The sequence below is a fragment of the Pieris napi genome, chromosome 16 (assembly GCF_905475465.1).
Source record: "Pieris napi chromosome 16, ilPieNapi1.2, whole genome shotgun sequence".
NCBI lineage: Eukaryota > Metazoa > Arthropoda > Insecta > Lepidoptera > Pieridae > Pieris > Pieris napi.
The window spans coordinates 5,502,524-5,516,690 of NC_062249.1; positions in this window are offsets into that span (position 1 = coordinate 5,502,524).

Here is a 14,167-nt window from a genome sequence, read left to right on the forward strand (position 1 = left end):
ACACGCGACAACCCCGCGCGAAGGCTTACGGTTTACTAAAAACTGAACTGAAATATCATGGGAGGCATGCGTACGTGCGAGATAGATATAGAATTTTCCACACATTAGAAGGAGACGGGGCATCGCTGTGTGGGCGGAGTTGTGGGCGTGGCCTATATACATATACCGATATATATGTTTTTATATGTATGTGAGTAGCTTTTTGCGTCGAGTGCATTGTCTTAGGTTTTTTTATTTGCAAATGGTATAAGATTTTATAGATACCATTATAAGTAGTGAATTTAAAGTTATTTTTATTACTAACCCCGCTGGACATCTTTCATATTAATTGTTAATTTATTTCTTCTTATTTGTTTTAATATGAGGAACTTTTCAGCATTGACTTTGGGTTTCACAGTGGCCTTTTCAATGAATATAATAACATGGCCACACAATACTATTCAAAGAAATATCGAATGTTGTTTTTTTCATTATGGATCTAGGGGTTAGCGTGCGACTCTCAAACCAAAGGTAGTCAGATCATACCCCGACGGTGCAACCCATTTCATATGCGCTATTGTAACTATGGCGTAGAGCAAAAATCTAAATATCACAGAGTGCTGATCACCTCCATCCAAAACAATCTTATGAAGATCTTATTTATGGCCATATTATCTTTTGATAAACAATATAAGGTGCCTTCCTTACAGTCGGTACCTACCTACAATTAGGAACAATGAACAACTACCAACAATTCACCAGCAGGCTGTTTAGGTTGGACAAAGGCAAATTTGGGAACCGATTTTTCCTACCTCATAGAAATAAAAAGATTTCTGCATGACGGTTTTCTGATGTTTTACAGAAGTCTGCAACAAATTTTGCCGATGAATTTCCCCTGTCACTTGTCACACGTTCGGTGTAGTATACTTCCATATTCTAGAGTTACACAGGGAGCGGTCAAGTATTACGTACCGAATTTTGGGAGGGGGGGGGGGGGTTGTCCTTTTGTAAAACGTTACGATGCGGGGCGGGGATTGAATTACGCGTTATTGTTAATATAATTTTCTACTTACACCACATAATAGTAACTAAAGAGTCACTAAGTGGTCACGAAACGTTTTACTAGACTTGGGAACAGTACTGCACTTGGTTAGGAAAAACGTTACGGCGAGTTACATGGGGGGGGGGGGGTTTAAATAATCTCCAAAAATTGCGTTACGTAATACTGGAACGCTCCCACAGTAGTTCGCGGCCCTCCAACCAGTAATCGACTTCTGCGCCCTTAGCTCAGTGTATTTCCCTCTTCACTCTTCCCCCTATCAACCTATACATGTCAGTACTACAGTATACAGTAAATTAAAACTTTGTGCTCAAAATTCAAACCCAAAAATTATTTAACGTGCAGTTGAGAATTGCTGGATTATAAACATAATCTATATCAATTGTACAGACAAGGGCGGCAATAACATCACAGCCTTTACCTTAAAAATGTGTCCACCACTGATTAGAGAGCAATACAATGATGCATATAGATCCTAATGAGGCTATTAAAAGAGCCCATGGAGCATGTTTGCCTCAAAACTGTCCACGACTTGGTATCATTAGGTTTAGGAATACATAGTTTTGTTTGCGATTGTGAAACTCATAAGATCCACGAATACTGAAAAAAGGCAGTTATTCTCCGTTTGCAAAAATAAATTTAGGTTAGCTATTATTAGTTAGGTAACTACTACTATCAATTAGACGACCTAAAATGGCACTTTTAAACGTTAAATAAAATAAAATAAGTGTTTCATTGCTCAGACATTTATTAAAACATCCCCATTAGAGATAAAATCTTCAAAGATAAATTAAATCTGAGACCGTGACCCATGTAGGGCCACCAAATCAAATCAATAGTTTATTTGCAAAGAAAGTGGTACATTTAGATCGATTAATTATAAAAATCCGCACCATATAAAAATATGCATGCAAATGTCGTATGTATTAATTTTTTAGTTATCAAAGTTATGGTGTAAATACTTACACTATAAAGGCACCTTACCTTTAAAAATGAATTGACCTTCCCCTTGAATGCATTACAGAGTGATCTATAACTTCTAGGAAGGTGATTAAATAGTTTGATAGCCATGGCGTAACAATTTTTTGGTGCAACATACAGGCACCCACAGCCGTGTTGGATCCCTCGGTATATGAACAGGCAAGTTTCTTGAAATGTTTTGAACAATTTTGGATGTTTTTTACAGTATAACTGCTTCAAGGATTTATAAACTTATAAAAATGGTATACAGCTTACAGGTCCAACGCCCCTAATACGTATTTTTTTTCTGAATAATAAAAACTATATTCAGATCTATCGAATTTCCTCATAAAAAGATACCTACCTGATATTGTTTTATGTGTGTGCTTTGTCAGAGCACTTAGGAACAAACCTTATAATGAGCTTCTGAAAGCACTTGATCTTACTGATTTAGGAAGTAGGCGATTTAGAGGAACCTATAAGAACCCATTGAAACCTATACTCCTTAAAATAAATAAATGGCGCTACAACCTTTTTAGGTCTGGGCCTCAGATGTCTGTATCTGTTTCATGATCATTTGTTAATCTAATAGGCAAGTAGGTGATGAGCCTTCTGCGCCTACAGCACGCCCTCGACTTTTTGGGTCTAAGGAAAGCCGGTTACCTCACGATGTTTTCCTTCACCGTTCGAGCGAATGTTAAATGCGCACATAGACAGGAAGTCCATTGGTGCACAGCCGGGGATCCAACCTACGACCTCAGGGTTGAGAGTCGCACGTTGAAGCCACTACTGCTCATCTATCATATCCTTACTGGCCGCTATAATGTCCAGGTATTGAAAAGCTCTTTATTTTAAGTGAAAACATACATTTGAGGGGTAGTTCTTTAAAACCGAAGACCGCTCAATATAACACAAATCCCCTAATGAACTTTCACCTAAATTGAGTAGTGGCTGACTGGAATAGGTTTTCGGACAATGTAATTAGTGCACCCTCTTTGAGTTCTTTAAAAAACAGATTGGATAATTTCTCCAAAACGGCAAATACAAACGCATAAGCTTTTTAAGCTGCTAGTGTGTTTATCCATATAATACTTATAGGTAATACGAGATGTTATGACTAGATTTGAGCTTGATATAGGAACGTTTTATATGAACAACAATTTGTAGAACCTATAGGAAATATTGTCTTATTATATCAAACCAAAATTTATAAAAAAATGTAATCTAATTAAAGATAACATAAAGCATAAACCACTTGCTCACTTTAAAAAAAAATCTTACATCATTATAACATAATCTCCAAAGGTGTAAATATTTAAACACTTTAAATTTTAAAACGTAGCATTCAAAAAACGAGACATAGTTCGCGTTCAGTCTCGATTGTAACTCTAGAAGTAACAGTTCCTTCAGAGGCCCTTCCATCTTTAACCACTTGCTTAGAAACAAAAATTTCACTCTGGATCAAAACTTTACACATTCATTTAAAATATTAAGCGACATTTTCTAAATCTGTCTCATGCAAATGAAACCGAGAGAATTTTTCTAGTGCAACAGTAGTTTAATTATAAAATTGTAAGTGTTATATAGAAATACGTCAAGTACCTAAAATCATTAATATGTCAAATGGAAGAGACTTGACCACGATAGGGAATCCTAGTGTGGGGGGGGAGAGCACAATTTCTTAACTAACTAAACATTATTTATATGTGTAATATATTTTTCTTTACGTACCTACAAAAGTCACTGTCAAGAATTAAACTAGTACTGCCCTACGATTCTGTAACTCACTTTTCGAACTCACACAGCGGTTTTCAACGACTGTATGAGTTCGAAAAGTGAGTTACAGAATCGCAAGGCTGTTCGAAAAAGTTAAATGTTCGTTTGAAACGGACGAAAACAACAAGTGTGAATTGGGTAACACACTGGTATGTCTCGAAACAAAAAGCTTTTGATAAAATTATTTTATATATTTATTAGCTTATCCTATAGCTACTTATTATATATATCTAAACAATTACATTATACGCAAAAGCCAAAGATAAACACACATTCAAACATAAACATAACAGTTAACAATTATTATTAAATAGTTAAACAAAAAAATATAAATATAATTAATGTACGATGCTTTGATAATTATAATATGTTCAATATAAAAGAGTAATAATAAAGCCATTCTATCTAATAAAGGATACCATTTTACATTATTTAAAAAAAAATTAGTTACATTATCTGTCTAGTGATAATTTGAGTTATAATCTGATGATATGCAATAGGAACATGACTGAGTTGCGTAAATAGTTCGTATTAGACCGAGGAATTTGAAATATGTAGTTAGGTGTTTTTTATGTAATAGGAGAGAAACGGCAGGAGGCTCACCTGATGTTAGGTGATACCGCCGCCCATGGACTCACATTGCCAGGTTCGCAAGTGCGTTGCCGGCCTTTCAAGAATTGGTTTGCCTATTTTTGCAGTATTATTATTATTTCCTAGATCTATAGATACATATTCTATTTTGTTTAATAACACACAAATATACAGTATTTACAATGTACTTAACCTAGGTTACATAGCAGTTTTAATAAAAAAATGGATTTAAAACGGAAAACTAAAACAGATTTAAAAAGTTTGGTGCTAGAAAATAACATTCGCTAAGCGAGGAAAGCACCAGCTCTGGGGTCACCGGTACCGACACTTCAATGCCACAAGAAATCTAATGGGGAGTATTGGGATGTCAAGTTTTAGAATCCCGATTTATAAAGATTATCATCCCAGCTCCTTTGAAAGTTGACGTTAGAAGGCAAACTCTTGGTCGGATGCTAACCACGCATATCTCTCATCTGTTAAATCCGCAATATCGGTTGAAGCGCCTCTGCATTTTCTTTTATAAAAGGAGTTATGTCAACTCATCCTTTCGCCCACATATAGTTTCCGGTGAGCTTTGAAACCTTTTTTTAAACGTCCTGTTTAAAAGGCTTCTTAGAATCGCGCTAATAATTCCTTTTCATATCACCATTAGCCAGTACTACATTTTTGTCTGCTTGCGTACCGTCTTTTTTAAAATCGCATTTATCTGTACACGCACCGAAACATTAATGGTAACGTGGTAACAAAAATAAAGATTACAGTACAGTGCATTCTTGTGGTTATTTCATTAATAGTTAATACATTTAAGGCACGTCTTCTGTGCCTATTAATCCAAAACAATTAGTTCCCTGGGATTCGAACTTCCTACAGGGCCTTCTAGTTATACATCATGTATGTGTGACCTACTTGCTACTTGTTACTGATCTTCTTCTTCTTATAGTGCCATCTCCTAGCGAAGGTAGCGATCATCATGGCTAGTTTAATTTTGAATGCCGCGCTTCAAAACAATGACTTGGAGCAAACCATTGTATTAAGTTTTTCAACCAGGACGTGCATCTGCGGCACAATCTCCTTCTACCTGCCACTTTGCCTTGTATGATTAGTTGAAGGAGCTCGTATTTTTTGGAGTTACGTATATCGTGTCCGAAATACTCAAGTTTCCTTTTCTTAACGGTCATAAGTACTTCTTTGTTCTTCTGCATTCTGTCCAGCACGGTTGTATTTCGTATGCGGTCTGTCCAAGATATTTTAAGCATACGTCGATAAACCCAGATCTCAAACGCTTCCAGTTTTTTGGACATATTCCCAGTCAGCGAACAAGATTCTACGCCGTAGAGCAACACAGAGAAGACGTAACATCGCGCAATGCGAGATCTAAGCTGTAAATTTAGGCGCTTGTCACAAAGTACTTTTTTTTAGTTTTGAAAAGGCATTCTGCGCTTGTTCAATTCTGCTGCGGATTTCGATGCTATGGTCACCCTTTTCATCAATCACTGGGCCTAGTCTATTTTCGAGACACGTTCCAAGGTCTGATTGAGGTGTATATGTTGCGTGAAAATCTCAGGTGTTCGACTTATTGTCATATATTTTGATTTTTTCGCATTGATACTAATACCAAATTCAGAACTCACGGCGGCAACTGAATCGACTTAAGTCTGTAGACCATCGAGGCTCTCTGCGATTAGGATCGTGTCATCAGCGTATCTTAAGTTATTCAGCAGTTTGCCATTAATTGCTCTGCCATGTTGACAATTATCTAGTTACTGATCTACACCATCAAAGACGCATGCGCAACTAATGAATTGTTTTAAATACTTTAGCCTTATATCAGAAATACAAAATATATACATTATAAATATTGTTTTTCTTAATCTATGGTAAATGATTCTGTGTGCCTACGGGCAAAGGCCTCCCCCATTGTCCTCCATTTTTCTTTATTGTATTCCAATCTCGTCCAGGTTTTAGTCTTTCCAGCCATTTCGATGATTTCATCGGCCCTCCTTTTAAATGGCCTACCTCTGTTTCTTTTATGGCCTCTAGGTTGCCATAGTGTTACAATTGTGCTCCATTTATCTGCTCCTCTTAAATACTTTAATTTGACATGAATAATAAGCTATTTTCAGGCATCGATCATACCATAGACGAGGAGTAGCACATATGCGAAGCCTCAATCTATTAACTATATAAATGTACTTAATTTAATGTCCAGAGGGATCCTTCATCGCAGCCCCACAAAGCTATTAAGTATTTTGTCAATATTATCTTGAAAATAAGTAGACGTATGAAAAGAATCTAAAAATTTAGGTAGATACCTTAATAGGACCAGAGGTGTTAAGTTAGAAGTTAGCGCCATGTTTCCACATTGTAGACATATTTTATTACAAATTAAATTTTTGTGTACAGCATTTTAAGTGTTCAGTACTTATGTACTTATATACTCACTTAATTCATTTATTACTTCATTTAATAATAAATTTATTTAAACCTAAACATAACAATCAAATATACAGTAAATAAAATTTTCTTTGGTAATAATTTTCTGTGGTAGTGTACTTTTAACGCTGGCAGAATTTCCTCGCTGTAATGCGAATTGCGATACTTATTCGTTGAGCGAGGATAGCACCAGCTATGGGGTCACCGGTACTATCTACTAGGCACCAACTTACATCTTTAATTAGTGCCTGTGCACTTGATCCCCACGGACCAAGAGTATCTAGTCCAAAGAGAATAAAATAGAAGTTGGAGGAAAGACTCTCATTTGACTTCATTTGAGCCGTTTATTCTGCCTGCTCTGCGGCAGCCCCAGCTTTTTTGCTTGTCCCAGGAAAGTGTGACGGGGCTAACTTATGTACTTATGTATGCTCAAAATATATTACTGGTAATTAAAGGGTAAAATAAAGCGCCATTCCTAACCAAAATATTACAGTTCTGAAACCTTAAATATCTTAAATCTTTTAAAAGGTTATAATTAGTCATTAGTAATCAGAGCATTCGCCTTGAAATTCCTGAACGAAGGAATTTTATGCTAAATTTAAAATTTCAAATAGGTATCGAACTCTTCGAGTTCCAATTTTCAAATTTGAACTTGGAACGTCCAGTTCGGATGACGCGCAAAAACTGACCACGCAATGCCGCCCGTCATCTGCGCCGAGCAGAGATGTGTATGGAGTCGTTATTAAATCAATATATTTTGACGTAACAAATGCCGAGTTGCTTCTCTGTAGTCTGAATTACAAATGGTAAGATATAGACTTTTTTATATTGTTGATAATTATTTCTTATTAATTTAATATTATTAAATTATTTCAGAAATATATTTTCAATTGTGATACACTTAAATGTGTTATAAATAATCACCGTTTCCCATTTTTGGAAGGTAAAGGTAACATTTAAAACAAAAATTTCCCTATACTTATTACAGCTTACAGCAGCCCTTGATTTGAGAACTGGCAGTAAATGTAAAATTAGAAGCATTAATATGTATTTATTTACTGACAAGTCATAAGTGTACCTTATGTTACCTATGTGATTTAATTATTTTTTACTTTTACTTTACTTTAGCTATTGTTTCTATAATTATTATCTAACGTTATTGTTAGAATATGTATTTTGTAACGCAACCAATTTTTAGTTTCTAATTTTGTCAGGAGAGGTCCTTTAGTTACTTCTATTTCTTTTTGTACCAAATTTGAATAAATTGTAATCACCAAATATTCCTGTTATTACGACAACCACGTACATTCTAACAGTCATATAAACATATTTTGTTAAAATTTTCTCAAATTAATAGATTTTGTCTCTACTCCTATCTATGTTCGTCAGAAATATGCCGCCTAGCCAGACTATGCGCAAAAAGGGCGTCCTCACAAAACATTTTATCACATACGCGACGAAGACGACAACAGCGCACGCCATTTTAGTAAGACCCGCGCATCATTCATTCATTAAGGAAATCTAAGTAGATTAATAATTTTCCTAAAGGTGTAGGGATCAAGTTATTATGGTTCAGGTTTAAGAAAGGATTATAGAAAGCGATTCATCCTTGTTTATTGTTCATGCGTGAAAGAGACGGAAGGATGCATCAATATTATGTTGATATGATTGACGTAAGTTGCACTATTGATATTTATGATTTAGTAAATGAGCCTTTATAGAACTAGCTTTCGCTCTACCTTTATAGGAAGAGGCGTGACTCCAAACGTCGTATAAAATTTAATTGGAATGTTAGTTACTCGTGACGACATTATTTTCATACAAATTAGACTGACGTTAGGAGTTCACTTCTGGCGCCAAATAATTTTGTCTATGACCTCTGGCATAAAAATGCGATTAGCATTCGATCGATCACTTCCAGGCAACACATGAAAAATAAAATTAAATAAAATAAGCTCAAGAAATTCAAAACTACAAAAGATATAGATATAATTTAAACAAAACCATGAACCATAACTTTGTAGTTATGATGATACAATGTCGACAAGAAATACTTGTTGATAGATGTAAAGAAATATAGAGAAGGAACTAAACGAATAGAGACAGAAACTGAATTTCATAGCCATTCTCCATATAAGTTTGATGTGTTTAATGATGTAAGATTCTTCTTACATGTCATAGATCCTTCGAAAAAACACTTGACAATCGTATAAAATGCGTTTGAAAATCTTTGACGTAAACCTGTCGTAGGTATGTAAAATATTAATTTGAAAAGGTTCCATGTCTGCATTCACTTACGTGCATAAATAGAGTGAGCAATTATTTTTTAACAGCTATGTTCTCACAGCCCCACAATGGGGCAAAAAGGTATCCCACGATATGCAACTTTCGCCTGATTATCAATCGGGTCGTTTATATAACTATAATTGTAATTTCAGTGTACAGTCAGCAATAACACAGTGAATAGGTTACACATAATGCTTCCCGTTTTTTTTTTTTTTTTTTACTTGGGGAAATGCATTACGCATACCCCACCGCGGCGCGACTGCTTAGTGCGGGAGGGTTATGTAGGACTCGCGAATGTGCATACCCACTAAAACCCCAAGGTGCCACCAACAATCGTCTTAGGCGGGATGCGGTAACAGCAGAGCCTTATCCGCTTAATGCTTACCGTTAAACCAACCATTAAAAAAAAAATTTCTTTGTGTAACAGCCTTCATTATTAAAACCCGGATGTCTTTGGCTTGATGCCTAACGAAATTATAATCGTATCCGTCCAAAAATTAATTAAAGATATTTAAATATTATTCCAATCAGTTCAATGTTCATTCAATTTCAATACGCAGAACGTTACGACTCCTTGTAAAATCACCACCAATAGGTATACAATACTCATAAGTGATAACATTTACAATATTTTAAGAAGTAAAATTACAAAAGTCAAAGACAAAGTCAAAATCATATACTTAACACAATGTATACTTATGAACGACAAAAAATAAATACATATTAAATGCTTCTAATATTACATTTAGTTCTCAAATCAAGGGCGTAGAACGGAAAAGAAGAACTGGCAATAAACTCTTCGCCATTTTTTTTAATTGCCAAGTTTTTTGTTTCACAGAATGATTGAAAGGAGCTGCAACCATTACACAATGTTCACGTGACTTCTTAAGTAATTAATAATAATAAAATAAATTAAAACATAGATTTGTCTTCTATCAGCAGGAGGCATGGTGAAATAGGAGCACGCACGACATACATTAGGACTATAGTGGACTCGAGCCTGATAGGAATCAATGAAGGCTTCTAGAAAGGTTGTAGAATTAATTGATCAAGAAAAGCATGAAACTAACCCTGACTAGATTTCTAGATGCTCGAAGCATTGGAATCTAGGCCCAACCAATGCATAAATCTATTTTATCTTTTCAAGTGATAGTCCCGAATAGATTACAGGAGTAAAAAGACATATTTGAAAAGGGATCCCATACAATAAGATTTTACTCAAACGTCTACGGCATATTGCCGGTGGTATAGTCGATCCCGTCCCGAGGCAGTCAGGAATTATGGTAAATTATCCATTAATAAAAGTGCATTAGATAGTGGTCTGGATGGTTCTATTGTAGCCTTTAATGTGCATTTAAAATACTTGTAAAATCATATTTATATATTCTTTAAAAGCTGACACGGCTATGAAAGATGTTGGAATGATATTAAAGTATTTTACATAATTTTATATGTATTGTTTAAATAACAGTTTGTGTGATAATATTGCTAAGACTGAAGGCCAAATATGTGTGCAGGCCACATCAGTGCTTGAATTGCAGATATTTTATAAAACAAAATATTATTGTAAATTATTAAATAAATATATATAATCGACTTAAAACCGTCCAGTGGTTTGACAAGTAAACTATGTATTGTTATTATTTTTAATTAGTCACTACACTTTATACACAATTCAACCTTATAATGGCCGTACCATACTTAATTTCATAGATATTATTTATCTAAATCTTTTCTTCTTTCACAGATATTATCTCTTTTAGAAGGTTGGCGATCATAATGGCTACGTGTACCTAACCATGTACATATGTCAACGTTAACAAACAATCGAATACCGATTAAATACGAAATAAGATCACATGCTAATATAACTTCCTTCATAAACCATAAATATATGCAGACAGCTGGATACTTATATCTGTTGCTTAAGTTACTAAGTTACGTTTTCAAAGGTAGGATTTTCAATACTTTTACTAAAGAGATTAACATCTCAGTTTTATACGAACAAGAATGGTTAGTAATTTCGTTTTAAATATATATAAAGATTACTGTATATAAATCTTCTGTGCATGTGTTTAATTTCAATACATGTGTGAGGTTGGTTTATAATGAATGATTTTTTTGTGTGTACAGGACAACGTCTGTCGGGTCCGCTAATTTATCATAAAATAGAAACATGTGGCGCTGCAACGCTCGTTCTTATATTCAGATTTTGGCATGTTTCTTGATTTCTGTTAAACAAGTGACCAACTCTTTCTCCTGACGTCACGCTGGTTTTTGGGTCTGAGGCGTCACGATTTTTGTATCAGCATACCAGTGTTAAATTGGACACATATAATAACCTATAGAAGAGATACAGAAATAAGACTGATATATTGAGCTACGAGATTTAATAATCTTTTGGATTTAAGTTTTAACATTTGTTCGTGTAATACCAAATTTTGTTGACACAAGGATACGCGCGTTCGTAGATCGCCGTGTCGCCATTTTGAAGACCTATTTGCGATATATACAATAATTTTATTAAACAAAATGCTACAAGTTTATAGCAGATACTGTAATGATCTGTGTAATGTAGAAATACCTTTTTAATTGAGTATTTAAATTAGATCGCTTTTGGTCATGATTATGTTTACATCCGCCGATTACCTAACAAGCGCTAACTATTCGTCGTATGCGCAGGAGTTAGACGCTCATTAGCCAATACATACCTACATAACAAAAATTGTTTTTTTAATTAAAAATCTTAACTTGCTAATGTCGCATGACATCTAATGTAAGTCCTTCAACGAGTCGTAGACTGTTAAAATACGGAAAGTCGCATATCTCAGACACGTTTTGCGTCGTAATCGATACAGCTTATTGCAGCTTATATTGATGGGAAAAATTCAAGGCAAGGGACGGGCTGGAAGAAGTCGTGGTTGTGAAACGTGGACCGGCATCACATCCGCCGGGGACCTTTTTAGACTAGCGCAAGATACCCGGCAATTCAAGTTGTTAACAACCTTTAGTAATAAAGTGGCTTTTGAAAAACAAGAACTTGCTAAACATAAAGGTTATTATGAAAAAAGTAAAAGCAAAGGCTAAAGCATACAGGCTCCGAATATGATTTTGTCCCATTCGGTGTCGAGACCCTTGGTTCGTGGCATCCTAGCGCTATAAGGCTTTTTAAGGAAATAGCAAAATGGTTAATCGACATCACAGGAGACCGAAGAGCTGGCAGCTACCTCGGGCAAAGAATTAGTCTAGCTATTCAAAGGGGGAACGCTGCCGGTATCTTCGTAACCTTGCCTTAATGGCACCTAACCTTGCCTTATTTTGGTTATTCTATTTTAAGGTTAGTTATTGTTTTGTTATATTAATTAATGTAAAACATAAAGCCTTTCTAAGTACGATTTTAAAGCGTTACATACTCTTTATGCAACTGGTACTGTACGCTACTATATTCAATACGGCTCAAAGGTGTTCCGTATCCTAAGTCACGTTTGAATCCTAAATAACTATTTAGTTTATATGTTGGAGAGGTACTGTTAGAACATAAACAAATAAATCAATATCGCTACAACCTTTTGAGGTCTGGGTTTCAGATTTCTGTACCTGTTTATGATAATTGGTCAATCTAATAGGCAAATCAGTGTGTGCCTACCGAACGCCGTCGACTTTTTGGTTCTACGGCAAGTCGGTTTCCTCCAAAGAAAGTCCATTGGTGCAAAGCCGGGGATCGAATCTACGACCTCAGGGATGAGAGTCGCACGCTAAAGCCACTAGGCAAACACTGTACTCTTATAGCCATACATATTATATAGGTTTCTCAGAAAACGTGATATAATCAAAGTAAAATGTACAGTAGTTATAAATTAACAAACCGTTGGTAATTCCTAGCGTAGAACCGTTAAGTATTAGAAGTTAGATTGCGCAGGTCGAACACTTTTGACCTTTATTAGCACCTGTTTTTGCGATAAACGGAATCGAACTACATAACTCTGAACAAAATGTCAATGTTTCCGCTTTAATAGATACTAGATTACTTGGGTATATTTTATAAAATCAGGACTGGGAACGGCGTGGAGTCGTTTATTACATCAGAACAATTTAGAGGTTTATTTTAGTTGTGAATTGTTGGGGTCTACAACAGGCTTTTCTATTTAAAAAATTAATTAATAAAAGCTACAGGGTAGTGTGTTTGTAGTTATTTTTATTAAAGTCTTTAGATAAACTTGCCGCAGTCTGACAGTTTTCGAAATACGGAGGGAATAAAAAAGATATTGGATTTGCGTTCCCTAATTGTCATTATTTCTTATAAAATCTGATAAAAGCCATGAGGCTGATTGCAGATGGATTAAAAAAAAAGTCTTTAGATAGATTTAATACAAGAAATATAATGTACACTTGTAAATGAGTACCTACTACCAACAGTGAGATCATATTGCTGGAATTAGTTATTAATTTTTTGAAAAAAACAAAATGGACTGGACCTACATGAAAGAGATGTCGTCATAAGAAATGATGGACAGATAGACGTAATAGAACTACTGGGGAAAAACTGGATGAAAGTTACTCAAGACAAAGAGATAAGGAAAAATATGGAGGAGGAATACTAAAACACTGGCAGAACTAACCTTAATTTATAGAACTAAGGAACTAATATTATTAACTTGAACTAGGTAATGTAAACTAAACATTTACTGTATAGACGATGGCAAGCGGCCGGATGGGATGTCGATGATAGCTTGGAAAATGGGACGAGCTTTAGTATGGGATGCTACTTGTGTGGTCACGTTTGCCCCGTCTCACCTCCTTTGGACAAGCAAAAAAGCTGGGGCGGCCGCAAGCACGCAGAAAATTATAAACGACACAAATATATAAGAGTCTTTCCTCCAACTTCGATTTTGTTCCCTTTGGAGTAGAGACTCTTTGGCCATGGGGTTCAAGTCTAGTGACGCATATTAAAGATTTAAGTTGGCGCCTGGTAGATAGTAACGGTGACTCCTGCTGGTGCTTTCCTAGCTCAATGAATAAGTATCGCAATACAGCGAGGAAATGCTGCCAGCGTTAAAGGTACACTGCCACAGGGACCAAACT